Here is a 12,703-nt window from a genome sequence, read left to right as displayed (position 1 = left end):
GGGCCAAACACAAAGAAAGGAGATGCAGATTTCAATTCGATCCTGGTATTCAAACTGCGTGTGTGCTTCTAAACTTTATGCGCTCTGTACAAATAATCTTCTTTCTTATATTTCACTCCTTTTCATTCTTAATTCCATAAAACTGAGAGGCCCCTTCATTGATCTCTGTCTGTCTGTCTGTCTTTCTCGGGGTTGACCGCTAAAAACCAAGTAATTGAGTCTCCGTTTATTTATTAGACAGCCCATCACTGCACATTTAAACGTCCATTTACATTTGCTTACTCAGTTCTGTTTACCACTTCCAAAGAGAGCAACCCTCTTCTTCATCCTTCTCCTCTGCCGCCTACTCTTCATTGGAGGTTTTTTAGTGCCTAGAACGGGCCTAAAATATGAGTTAAAAACTGCCCAATAGCTGTCAGGAAAGTAAACCTTAACAATATAAAAATAAACAAAAGTCTTGAAACATACACTTAATCTGCAATAGACATTACGTTCTTGGCCAATGACAGAGAATTAGGAAAGAGCCCGCCCATGGGGAACTGGAGATGTAGAGGAGGTGGAAGGAGAGTAAATGTACCTGCTTTCAAAAAGGAAAGAAGAGCGATCCCTGAAATTATTGTCCAGGAACGTGTCACTTTGACCCCTAAAAAACAAGGTGACAAATGCTAAGAATTTGCTGGCACTAGAGGCTTACTTGTAGGTCTGTTGAGGAGCTGCGGGGCACCAGGAGGCATTCTGCAGGCTCACCTAGAACTCCCTGGCACACCGGGGAGCACGCAAGCCTGCTGCACCTTTTTAAGGAACGACACATCCTTCCTGTGTATGCTTGTGCACCTGTCATGGTTCCTTTGCACCTTTTCACACTCCTTAGCCCCTTTTGCGGAGTCCTGTACCCCGAGAGGAATACTTAATGAGCAGTCCCTGAGCTCACTGGATCACAGGGAGTTACAATTCCTCCTGGCTTTGACTGTCTGGAGGAGGCTCCTCCCCAGCGACCATGTGCTGAGTGTCAAGAGGCTCACAGGATCAGGAGTAATAAGCAGCACACATGTATAAATAAAACATCCTTCCTTTTTCTGGCAGATTACAAACTGAAGGGGCCCAAGAAATGCTGAAGATTTGATTCTGTGTGTGAAGTGTGGGCGTGCTGGATTGACAGGTGACAGGTCAGAGAATGGATTATGGATTAACTTTTATTGAAGAATTTAAAAGGTGCACTTTTGCAAAGGCCTGGTGAAAGCCAGGGTGGGGTTCCACAGTAGTGCTGTCAGAATGATTTCCAGGTCACACGGACTCAGTTTTAAAGTTAAAAGAGGCTTCTTCTGTTAGCTCTGCAGTCAGCCTAGGCTCAGTTGATGTGTTTGTAGTAAAAAACTTGCACAAATGAGGATAAAACCAGTGTGGTTAAATTAGTGCAAATCCCTAATAAAGATGTACTTAAGCCTATTTAACTTACTGAATTAAGCAAAATTGGTTTGCGTGATTTAAACCAGTCCCAGTGTGCATGTAGGGGTTTTCACTAAGGTGGTATAACTAGATCAATTTGAGTTACATTGATGAAAGTTTTCTAATACAATCAAGGCCTGAGAAACAAACAGGTTTTTTTAAATACATCTCCTGTGTCATTACTATCATCAGGGTTAATTAGGCCCTTATTGACTCACATACACTCCCTGTTGTCTTTAGGAGATTTGCAATGGTGTAACTGATTGGAGAAAACTATTCTTTTGATAATGCAGGAGATAAAATAGAATTTAGCTCTCACACCCTTTGCTGTGTTGGTTTGGCAGGGCCAAAAATCAGTCAGTAGCTATTTGTGTCACTGATGTCAGCAAATCTGACCCTAAATACAGGGAACAGACCTGTTGAGTGAGAAAATACCATTTTTACATTGTCATTTTTCAGAGTAAGGTCATATGTAATAAAATAATCCTTTTCCAAACGGGTGAGAGAGGATGAGGGATGGGATGCATGGTCTGTGTCAGATGAGCTGAAAATTGTTCCCCAAAACTAACCTGGGAACTTCAAATACATGAACGGTTCAGGATGCAGCATATGCTTCTCTTATAACTTTGGTGGACTTCAGACTGGTTAAAACAAGAAAGTAAAATAAAAATGATTTATCTGCAGGCTGGTTTTTCTAAAGTCTTTGAGCTGATGTTTTTCCCTTACTTGTTATATTTAAACAACAGCAACATATGTGTCTGTATGCTTTTGGGTATGCATCTGTTTGTGGGCGTGTGTGCACGTGTAGGAACATATGTATGAATTAAGTGGAGTGAAATATTGGCTAAATGAGGGAAACATAAGGTAGCCACCTGTTCTGACATAATGTGGGTGCATATGCCCCAAAGAGAACTCGATGGGAAAAAAACGTATCTGGAATATATATTTGGGAGCCGAAGAACAATCAAAGCTAATGTATCCCATAGGATGCTGATTCATTATCAGAATTTTCCTGCTATTGAAATTTGCGCTAACTGCTTAGACAGCAACCACGTTGGATTATAACAGTATTAGCCACTTTTCGACATGTGATAAATTAGCTAAAATTCCTTGGCCTGCCATGTCTGCATTATAAAGCTCATTTTAGTTTTCTAGTGACAAATGAGGAACGCCTTCATTTCTCTAGAGATTCTTCAAGAGCAGGAACCTCATGGGCTATCTAAAGTATATTCCATGGAGCAAGGAACCATGGAGGATTATAAAGACAAACTACACAATAACTTGGTAACCCTGATAACACTGCTGTTACCCATTGGCCATCTTCCAACATTTTGGTCACTTGTCTTTAAAGATGTTCCTTTGGAAACACTGCAATCTGTTTACTGCTTGGTGCTTTTATAGTGAACGTACTTGGTGTAAAAGCTCTTCTGTTACTAGAACAGTCCATATACTACTGTCCCACAAGTCCATAGGAGGAAGATCACATTTTTCCAATAATGTGTAACAGAGTCTAGTTGCTAACAATAAAAAAGAAATTAACTTATTGTTCTGTTTAAAATTCAGATCCTTTATTGGAATATTAAGTAAGCAGATCAGAAGATCTGTAGAAGCCAGTGTTTTGACATAATATGACTCTTTTTGCTAATTTCTTCCCCAAACCATCTGATTCTTGGACAAAACCACCACGTGTACATGTATGTTCCCTTGTTCCTGCGCCCCATGAAACAGAGTGCCTTCCTCATGGCAAAACTATAATCGATCTTAACTGGAGTCCAATGCGATCTAAACAGTAATTTACAAACTTTTGTTTTATGGGCTACACAGATTGAAAAGATCAAGGAGTCTGGTGGCACTTTGAAACTAACACATTTATGAGGGCACATGCTTTTGTGAGATACAACTCACCTCAGATGCGAGGAGAGGAGAGAAGAGGGGATACAGAGATGGGACTGTGACATCAGTGCTAACTAAATGAGAGTGGATGTGGCTTATCTCCAGTGGTGATGAGAAGGTGAGAGTGAAGGGGAAATTACCTGCTGCAATAAGAGTGCCACTCTTTATTTAAACCTCTTTTGACACTGGACTCCTTGTTTTTGCTGAAACAGACGAACATGGCTACCTCCCGGAACAAATTGCAGGTGTATAGCCACTTACCAATATGCAGACCCAGTGATCCAGATCAATTTTTTGTTCAAATCCCTCTCCTAGCTTTTTCATCTGGGTTGTTTCTTGCCAACTTTTTCGACCAAAACTGCATGTATCTTGGAAATTAAGCCTTTTGTTTCAGTTTGCTCCTGGCTAACATCCATATTTCACAATGAAGTGTTTGACATGTAAATATTGAATATACAGCCTCTGTATATTATTTACATCAACACTTACCTCTTGGTAGAATTTCAAAGCAGGGAGCTGGAACAGGGGTCCAAATGGCATAATCTCAACTCTTACCCCCAAAGAACAGTCACTGGTATTTCTTAGGGCTATTTATTCCTGACTATTAAAATAACTTAAGGTAGAAGGCCTCAGTGACAAGCATTTAGAAAATGTGTCCAAAATTGCTAATATGTTCAGGGTGAATGGGTAACTTTCATTTTCATGGTCTAAATTATTTTTTAAGTAATTACTATGAAGAGTTACATTTGTCCTGTTCGAGTTTTATCCATTGTCTCAGTGGTCTGTTGTTAACCCAGCTAATCACACTTTGTAAGTGGGATGCATAACAATGCCAAGTAGTTACACACAGTGCATGCTACGTGATAGGCTTATGCAGAACTTTAGAACTTTGTCTTTTATGTTTCCATGTGAATGTCAATAGTGCGTCCTGCCATGGTTTTAATGCAGGGGTGGGCAAAAGGGCCTCCAGGGTGAGATCCGGTCCGCCAAGCAGGTGGATCTGGCCCATGGAGTCTCTGCTGCTCCCCCACCCCCAGGCCAATTAGGGTCTGGGGGCAGGGGAGCATGCGAAGCCTCCTCCCGCCCTGCCAGGAGCAGCGCCGCGTGCTGTTCGCAGAGCAGGGAGGAGAGCAGAGGAGGCTTCATGTGCTCCAGTCAGGCCCTGGGGTAGGGGAGCTGTGTGAAGCTTCCTTCGCCCTGCCCCGGCCCTGTGGGGAAGAGGCTTCCCGCACTTCCCCACCGCCAGACCCTGATTGGCCAGAGGGTGGGGGAGCGTGCCAAGCCTCTTCCAGGGCATGGATGCTTAGTGGGAAGAGGGCAACGGGGCTCCCCCACCCCCAGACCAATCACGGTCTCGGGGTGGGGTAGTGCCTCCCCTTCCTGTCTAGGCCCTGCCCCTTACGGGGTGGTCCAGGGCTACTTCAAACATTATTGCCCACCCATTTTAATGTCATGTCAGGGATGTACTGAAACAACAATCAGAACGTTGGGAGGACTTTCTTCTTTGGAGAGGCTATCCTGTGTACTTAGGGTAGTGATAGAAATGTAGCCGTTAGAGTCTGGTGTAGCTGAAACAAAAAGTCCTGTTCTATGTACTTAGGGAATTTCATATTTGCCCCATTCACCCAAGTCTGTTTGACTTGCCTTGAAAAGATGTGCATGCTTCTCCATAATAGCTCTTTCTCATTATTTTAAAGATTCCTTTACTCATTTCAATTGCATGGAGCTGACAACAATTTGTTTTGACCCTGTGGGGAATAATAATTCCGAACATTTCAGATTTATTGGACTTTATTATGAAGCCTGTTACTGGCCCAAATTCCAAAAAAGTTGATTATTTTTTAATGGTTAGTGAGACTTCTGACTCCTGTGACGATACCAAAATGTTGTCAGCCTACCAAGCTACTTTATCGTGTAATACAGATGGCTTTTGATGACAAGGAGCAGTCTATGTATAGTTTTAACATATCGTTTTTCACATGCGTACTACTGACAAGGAGTAGAAAGCTGACTATGGATCTGAAAGAGAGACGAGGATTTGCAAAGGAACCACCAACTATAATCCTGCCGGTGGTGCCTGAACATATGGCAGCTGTTTCCAAAGAGCAATAAATGCTGCAGTATTTGGGCATGAGACAGCGAGGCCAGGAACAAAGTGAGGAATGGGCTAAGGCAGGATTCAGGGTTCTGGTCCTGAGTTTGGAGAAAGACCATTGCCCCCAAAAAGTTTGGAGTAGCGAATCCATGGGGTCAGCCGGCAGAGTAGGTAGCAGAAGCCAGTGTTGAGAGGGCAGTGATCCGGGGTACCCCAAGCATTTTCATTTTGTAGGTGGTGGTTTTGTGGGGGGCTTCTGATGTGTTGAAGACACTTTGGAGCTGGATCCAATTGCACCGCATAGGAGCCATCACCCTACTTTACCTCTGAAATTCCTGGACTTAGCTGGCCTGTATCAGAGCCTTAATATTATTTCGATGTGGCACTGGGCTTTTTTGTGTGTATGTGTAACCCCTCCTGTTCACTAGCCCAGTGTGAGGTTATTCAGCATAGGGGAAGCCTCACTGTGGGAGACTAGGCCTGAGGCTGCTTGGTGTGCTCTGTGCTGTGTATTAATGTGTGTGCGCCTCAGACCAGACTCACTCAAACCACCAGGAACAGGCTTTATTCTGTAAAAAAAAAAATAGAACAAGATCACAGTTCAGCAGCCCCTTCTCTCAGCATGCACCCACCTGCTGCTCCCAGCTCAGTCCCTGCGGAGACCCTGCTGGGGGCAGAGGGCACTTCCTGGCAGGAGCCAGGAAGTTCTCCCAACATGCCGCAGTTTGTAGTCCACAACTTTGGACCTTGGGCTACATATGGCTTCAGTACACACTCACTGAAAGGAGCCCGCTGCTATAGACAGGGATATAGGCAGTCAGGCCTAGGAGTCAACAGCAGAGTTGGGGACCATGTCAAGGATCAGGCCAGACTCTGCAGCCTGTGGTGGGGTGGAGAAGCAGGGCTCTGGAACAAGACAAGAACAAGAGCCCTAATATTCCAGCAGCTAGGGGTTCCACCAGTTTCTCACCCACCTTGTGCCTCCTTCTGACTTGCAGAGCATTGTGAGCCAATCAGAGAGGCTGGATGCATCTGCCAATCAGGAGCTTTGTAGGTGGCATCTCTGGCGGGTTAGGGTCTGCTCGCCCAGACTCCCTGCTGGCACTGGTGAGTGTTCTGTGCTTTAAAGACTTTTGGGAACCCAGAGAGTCAGATTGAGACTCACCCTCCCTGACAATTGTACGTGGCTGGCTTGCTGTTGTCTCCGTTTGCCTGGTGAAATAGGCATCCACTGCTAGTTTCAGTATTAATGCCCAGGCCCACAGATTCCAGCTGAGCTGGAACATTCCCATAAAGCACTAAAAGAGCAGACAGACGAGCTTTGAATGCTGCACGCTCACAAATGCTCCTTCTCGAGGAAGAAGGACTGATTTGTGTGGCTGTACATGCCAGCCCTCCTAAGGAGGGGATGGGGGGCTTGAATTTTATCCTAACAAGTGTCCTTACCAAAAGCACCGCTCGCAAAGCAAATCTGACAGATTCATCACTCTTTCCTGAGAACAAAGTTGCTTCTTTTCATGAGATAGTTTGATTGCTATCGAGCCGCGTGTGTGAGTGCCAGAGACGGCCCAGGCCTTCAGCAAAGTGCTGTGTAATTGTGCAGTGTCTGTGGTCTGCCTTTGGAACAATGTCTCATAAAAATCTTAAGCAGCTATCACTTTTCATGGCTAATGAACTGAGGATCTGGGAATTAGACCCCGAGCCAATTCTTGGATTAAGCCTTCCGAGCCCAAAGCAAGGCTGTCTCTGGGAATTAAAAAAAGAATCCAGGGCCCTGGAATATGGTGCTACAGATTCTGGTCTTAAAGATGAGAAATAAGTGACCAACACGAGGGGTATGGCAAAGACTAATCAAAGAAGAGGTATGAATACCAAAAGCCTTGTTGGAGAGTCAATAATGCAATTTGGGGTGGGGGTTGTTTGTTTTTAGATGGGATTCCAAAAGGCTTTTTCTTTTCAGACATTTTTGAAGTAAGGATCCCTCAACATTCACATGCTGATTGGGGACAGAATGGGGTTAGTGGCTTCAGCCTGCCCCCGGGGAACAGCAAATGGGAAAAAAACCACACAAAACCGTTCGGCGCACAAAAGAGCGGCGTTCAGTTGGTAATCTCTGCAGCGAGTGGGTGGTCTGTATTCAGAAGAGGTTTAAAGGCAGATTTCATCCCACAGACCAGTGCTGTTAACAACTGTGCCACACAACCCTTCCGCTCCCTCCAATCTCCTCGCCACCCCGAAATGCGAGAGAACGAGCCTGCGTCTGCCGCAGACTTTAGCACCTTTGGAGAACCGAGATCAGCGGGGGCCGCGGGACAAGGCAAAAATACCTGCCTTCGAGGAGAACCCTGGAGTGTGTTCAGAGTAAATTAGCTACTCTCCCCCTGCCCCCGTGTAGAGGTTCTGAATTTCCTTTCCTTTCTCTTAGCTGTCAGCATTTGCACTAATTTCCAGTGGGGAACACGACTGTCCTTTTGTACGGCAAGGTGAAAATAATTTTATTTCCTCACTCCCGCCCCCATTCCTGTGATGGATTTACTCAGAAAAAAAATAATGACGGGCTTCAGAAACTGGCCTGACAGTTGTGATGCAGCGCGCGAGCTGGGTGAGCAGGGACAGTGAGGCATCTCGGTACCTATTATGGCAAAAATCGATAATGCTTTCTGTAAATTGCTCCTCCCAAAGGAGCTGAACAAATGCAAGAGACAAGGGAAGCCATCATTCTATGTGAAAGCCCCTGCACGTTCGGATCAGTGCAATTATCCACAGGGTTTGGGTTTTGTTTGGTTTTTCCTTCTGCTTTTTGGGGAACAGGCAGGGAGGCAGGGCAAGAAAGAATGCCTTACTCCCCATACAAATGTTAATTGAGGGCTCGTTCTGGGCATTAGCCAAAACGTGTAAGTCTTGGGGGTAGGAGAGAAGCAAACACACGGTTCTGCTGTAGTGCACTGCTGGAAACAGCTGATTGAAGTGATCATACATTCAGGCTTTTCTGGTTAATTGTTGACAAGTGACAGTTCACCCCATTAAGGGCTTGGGACCACGTGGTTCCTGCTACCCTCACACACGCTCTAGTTCCATGGGAAGGAATTCCACAGCATGTTGAGGGAGGGCAGCATCTTGCCTTTCCCCTACCGTGGGATTCACAAACTTTACAACGGGGGTGGAAAGAAACCTGGTAGCAGAGCAGTGGATTCTGCAGGAGAGTGTCATTCCACATGCCTCCCTTCGCCTGCCCCAAGGTCTCTGGCCAGGCAAGATTGTTCCCTGGCTGTTTTTCTAGACAGGAACAGTCTAGTGGCTAGAGCACAGGCCTGGGAGCTGGGCTGTGTGGCCGGGAGCGATTAGCCTGTGCTGGCACTGGCTTGGGTGCGCCCTTGGGTGAGTCCCTTCAACTCCTCTGGGATTCAGCTTCCCTTTCGCAACATGGGAATAATAATAAGGCTTAATTGGGTCCCTTTGTGTTCTGCTGATGCTAGACCTGGAGATTTGGCCCATTAATGACACAATTGAATCTGGAGAACTGTGCACGAAAGGCAGGAATTTGGGGTCTCCCTCTTGTGTCTGTTCCCTATCTGCTATTCGGGATCCTAAGAACATGAGATCCATAGCCACACTGGGTCAGGCCAAAGGTCCATCCAGTGCAGTGTCCTGTCTGCCGACAGCAGCCACTGCTAAGTGCCCCAGAGGGAATGGACAGAAGAGGTAAAAATCAAGTGATCTGCCCCCTGTCGCCCGTTCCCAGCCTCTGGAAAACAAAGGCTGGATACACCATCCCCACGCCGTGGATTTGGGCTTCCTTTCCCCACCAGATGGAGACAGAAAATTTGTTTTGTGATTTCACTTCCTCTCTCTTTGCACTACTGGAGAGTGATTTCTTGGAAGCCTGAGGACAAAATCTAATAGAATAATGCCTATGAATTAGGACATTCTATCTAATCGCGCTCTCTCTGCTTGGGGGACAAGGGGGATCCAGTAGATATAGTATACTTGGATTTTCAGAAAGCCTTTGACAAGGTCCCTCACCAAAGGCTCTTGTGTAAATTACATGGCCATGGGATAAGAGGGAAGGTCCTTTCTTGGATTGAGAACTGGTTAAAAGACAGGAAACAAAGGGTAGGAATAAATGGTAAATTTTCAGATTGGAGAGGGGTAACTAGTGGTGTCCCCCAAGGGTCAGTCCTGGGACCAATCCTTTTCAACTTATTCATAAATGATCTGGAGAAAGGGGTAAGCAGTGAGGTGGTAAAGTTTGCAGATGATACCAAACTGTTTAGGATAGTCAAGAAAGAAGCAGACTGTGAGGGACTCCAAGAAGATCTCACCAAACTGAGTGATTGGGCAACAAAATGGCAAATGAAATTTAATGTGGATAAGTGTAAAGTAATGCACATTGGGAAAAATAACCCCAACTATACGTACAGTATGATGGGGGCTAATTTGGTTACGACAAATCAGGAAAGAGATCTTGGAGTTATCGTGGACAGTTCTCTGAAAACATCCACACAGAGTGCAGCGGCGGTCAAAAAGGCAAATAGGATGCTAGGAATTATTAGGAAAGGGATAGAAAATAAGACCCAGAATATCTTACTGCCCCTGTATAAAACTATGGTACGCCCACATCTTGAATACTGTGTACAGACGTGGTCTCCTCACCTCAAAAAAGATATTTTGGCCTTGGAAAGGGTTCAGAAAAGGGCAACTAAAATGATTAGGGGTTTGGAACGGGTCCCATATGAGGAGAGATTAAAGCGACTGGGACTTTTCAGTTTAGAAAAGAGGAGACTGAGGGGGGATATGATAGAGGTATATAAAATCATGAGTGGTGTGGAGAGGGCTGATAAAGAAAAGTTATTTATTAGTTCCCATAATAGAAGAACTAGAGGACACCAAATGAAAGGAATGGGTAGCAGGTTTAAAACTAATAAAAGAAAGTTCTTCTTCACACAGCGTGTAGTCAACCTGTGGAACTCCTTGCCAGAGGAGGCTGTGAAGGCTAGGACTATAATAGAGTTGAAAGAGAAGCTGGATAAATTCATGGAGGTTAGGTCCATAAAAGGCTATTAGCCAGGGGATAAAATGGTGTCCTTGGCCTCTGTTTGTCAGAGGCTGGAGAGGGATGGCAGGAGACAAATCGCTTGATCATTGTCTTCGGTCCACCCTCTCTGGGGCACCTGGTGGTGGCCACTGTCGGCAGACAGGCTACTGGGCTAGATGGACCTTTGGTCTGACCCAGTACGGCCGTTCTTATGTTCTTATGCTGTTCTTATGTATCCCACCCAGTAGGATCTAGATGCCAGTTGCTGTAATCAGACATATCCGTGTGCTCTCCAAATTAGTGTAGAAGAGGGAGAGACATGTGAGAGCCAGTGTTCCTTATTGTAGTCATAAAAAGGTGAGAAAAATCACTAAACAGATATTGTCAGACAGCTTCTCACATTTGTAAGAGCCTGAGGATGGAAAAGTAAATGCAATGGACATAGTTAAAGTAGTTCAGCATCTATCAGCTTGAGTCATGTCCTGCACCAGGAATGAAAGGAGGGGAGCTGGGGGAAGAGGATTTCACCTCTTCTTTAAACTGTGCCTCAGTGCTCCTGGGAAAGGAACATGGTTAAATGCCTTGAGGGTGTCGAGTGCCAGATTTGGAGACATCAATGGTGGGTAGGATTTTGGTATAAATGAATGAAGAGCCATGGATATTGGCTTGTTAGAGCCAATGGCACATTGTAGGGAGAAGTAAACTGCATTTCTCATACCACAGATGTAAGGAGTAATGAACGAAGGACAGCCGAGAGCTTTCCTCTGAATGATCCATCCATGCTGAGCAGCAGTGAAGGGAAATTTCAACATGGAGGCAGGAACTGGGAGTTACGTAGTGGAAAGGTTGGTAGACAGTGAATAGAGGATGCTTCTTCACTTCTACTGAGGAAAGGGAGCGTGGGTGTGAGTGGCACTGAGACTGTGCCTGGAGATGGGAGCTTGAGGAGAGAAGGCATAATACAGATAGGTTCATAAGTAGTCCCTAACGCTGGGGAAAGAGCACATTGCTCCCAGTGGAGACAGTTTCCATGATCCTGAATATGGAGAAGTGATGGAGGAGGAAGCACACAAAGGGAAATAGAAAGTATTCTAGAAATACATTTTTTGTTTGAAAACCAGTAGTCCTGTGGCACATCACAGACTTAACATATATATAATCTTTCGTTGGTAAAACCCACTTCTTCAGATGGTGCTCATCTGAGGAAATGGGTTTTCCCAAAAAAGCTCATATCGATGTGTTAGTTTCTGTGGTGCCACAGGACTACTTGTTGTTTCTAAAGTTACAGACTAGCCTGGCTCCCCCTCAGAGATTATTTGTTTGATTAGTCACATGGATTTTCTAATCTTTGTTGTCCATAGCTGTAATTCTTGTCTCTTGGATACCTTCCATTTCTTTGATCAATATTTTACTTGCGTTATTACATGTGGTTTTAGAGCTGGAATAATTATTTCTGATTTTATGAAAAAATGTGTGATTGAAGGCATGCATCGTAATTTCAGTAATCATGCTGTTCAGTGCAACTGTACAATATAGTCATAACAATCTTTTATTTTGTGTGTGCAGCTTGCACTGCCCAGATACATTTTTGAGATGAACATCTTTTTCTGCCCCTTCAGATAAGACTTTTCAAGTAACTTTAATTTGAACATGAGAAGAAATGTATAGAGCCCTGCAAATCTGTGGCTATCTGGTTTATATCTGCAGGTATCTGTGTCGGTGGATGTGGAAGCGGGTATCCGTGGATCGTTTTTGTAGATGCACATGCAGATCCCAATTTTGTATCCATGCAGGGCTCTAGAAATGTACCTCAGCTCTCCATTTGAATGTTAAAAGCATGTATCCAACTAGAGTGGTCCTCTGCCATCCAAAATGCAGGTCATTACTTGTGAGGGGACATCTATCACTGCACCCAACCGCTGATGGTAGGTTCAAGCAGCTGAGCTGGGCAGGAATTGAGGCCATCTTTCTCCAGACCGGGGTGGGGAAACATTTTTGAGTTGGGGGCCGCTGACCCACAGAAAAATCAGTCGAGGGCCACACACAGGTGAGAAGCAAAGTGAGAAGCCCCTGACTGAGAAAGAAAAATGCACTCCTGACATTTCCCTCACGCACCAGAGCCTGGAGGGGAGGGGCAGTCTAGTACATTTTGTGTGCTCCAGCTCTGGGTGAGTAGCAGGGGGCTGGAGCACCAGCGGGGACTCCCCAATGTGGGGGGGGGAGCCCTGAGCCTT

The 12,703-nt window shown here is 45.2% G+C and overlaps 1 protein-coding gene across 3 annotated transcripts in view; it reads left to right on the top strand.

Moving 5' to 3' along the window:
- ZFHX3 (zinc finger homeobox 3) overlaps nt 1-12,703 on the top strand; it is a 1,230,042-nt gene that overhangs the window by 490,221 nt on the left and 727,118 nt on the right. The window contains exon 7 of one of the 3 annotated variants that reach the window (XM_075939760.1): nt 1,084-1,166. The exons of the other annotated variants lie outside the window; for them this stretch is intronic. The gene's annotated coding sequence lies outside the window, so the exon portion shown is untranslated. The remainder of the gene's footprint in view (nt 1-1,083; nt 1,167-12,703) is intronic. 3 annotated transcript variants of the gene reach the window in all.

Source organism: Pelodiscus sinensis, chromosome 12 (assembly GCF_049634645.1).
Source record: "Pelodiscus sinensis isolate JC-2024 chromosome 12, ASM4963464v1, whole genome shotgun sequence".
NCBI lineage: Eukaryota > Metazoa > Chordata > Testudines > Trionychidae > Pelodiscus > Pelodiscus sinensis.
Note: the sequence above shows the minus strand (reverse complement) of the source record. Positions and strands in the feature narration are given on the sequence as shown.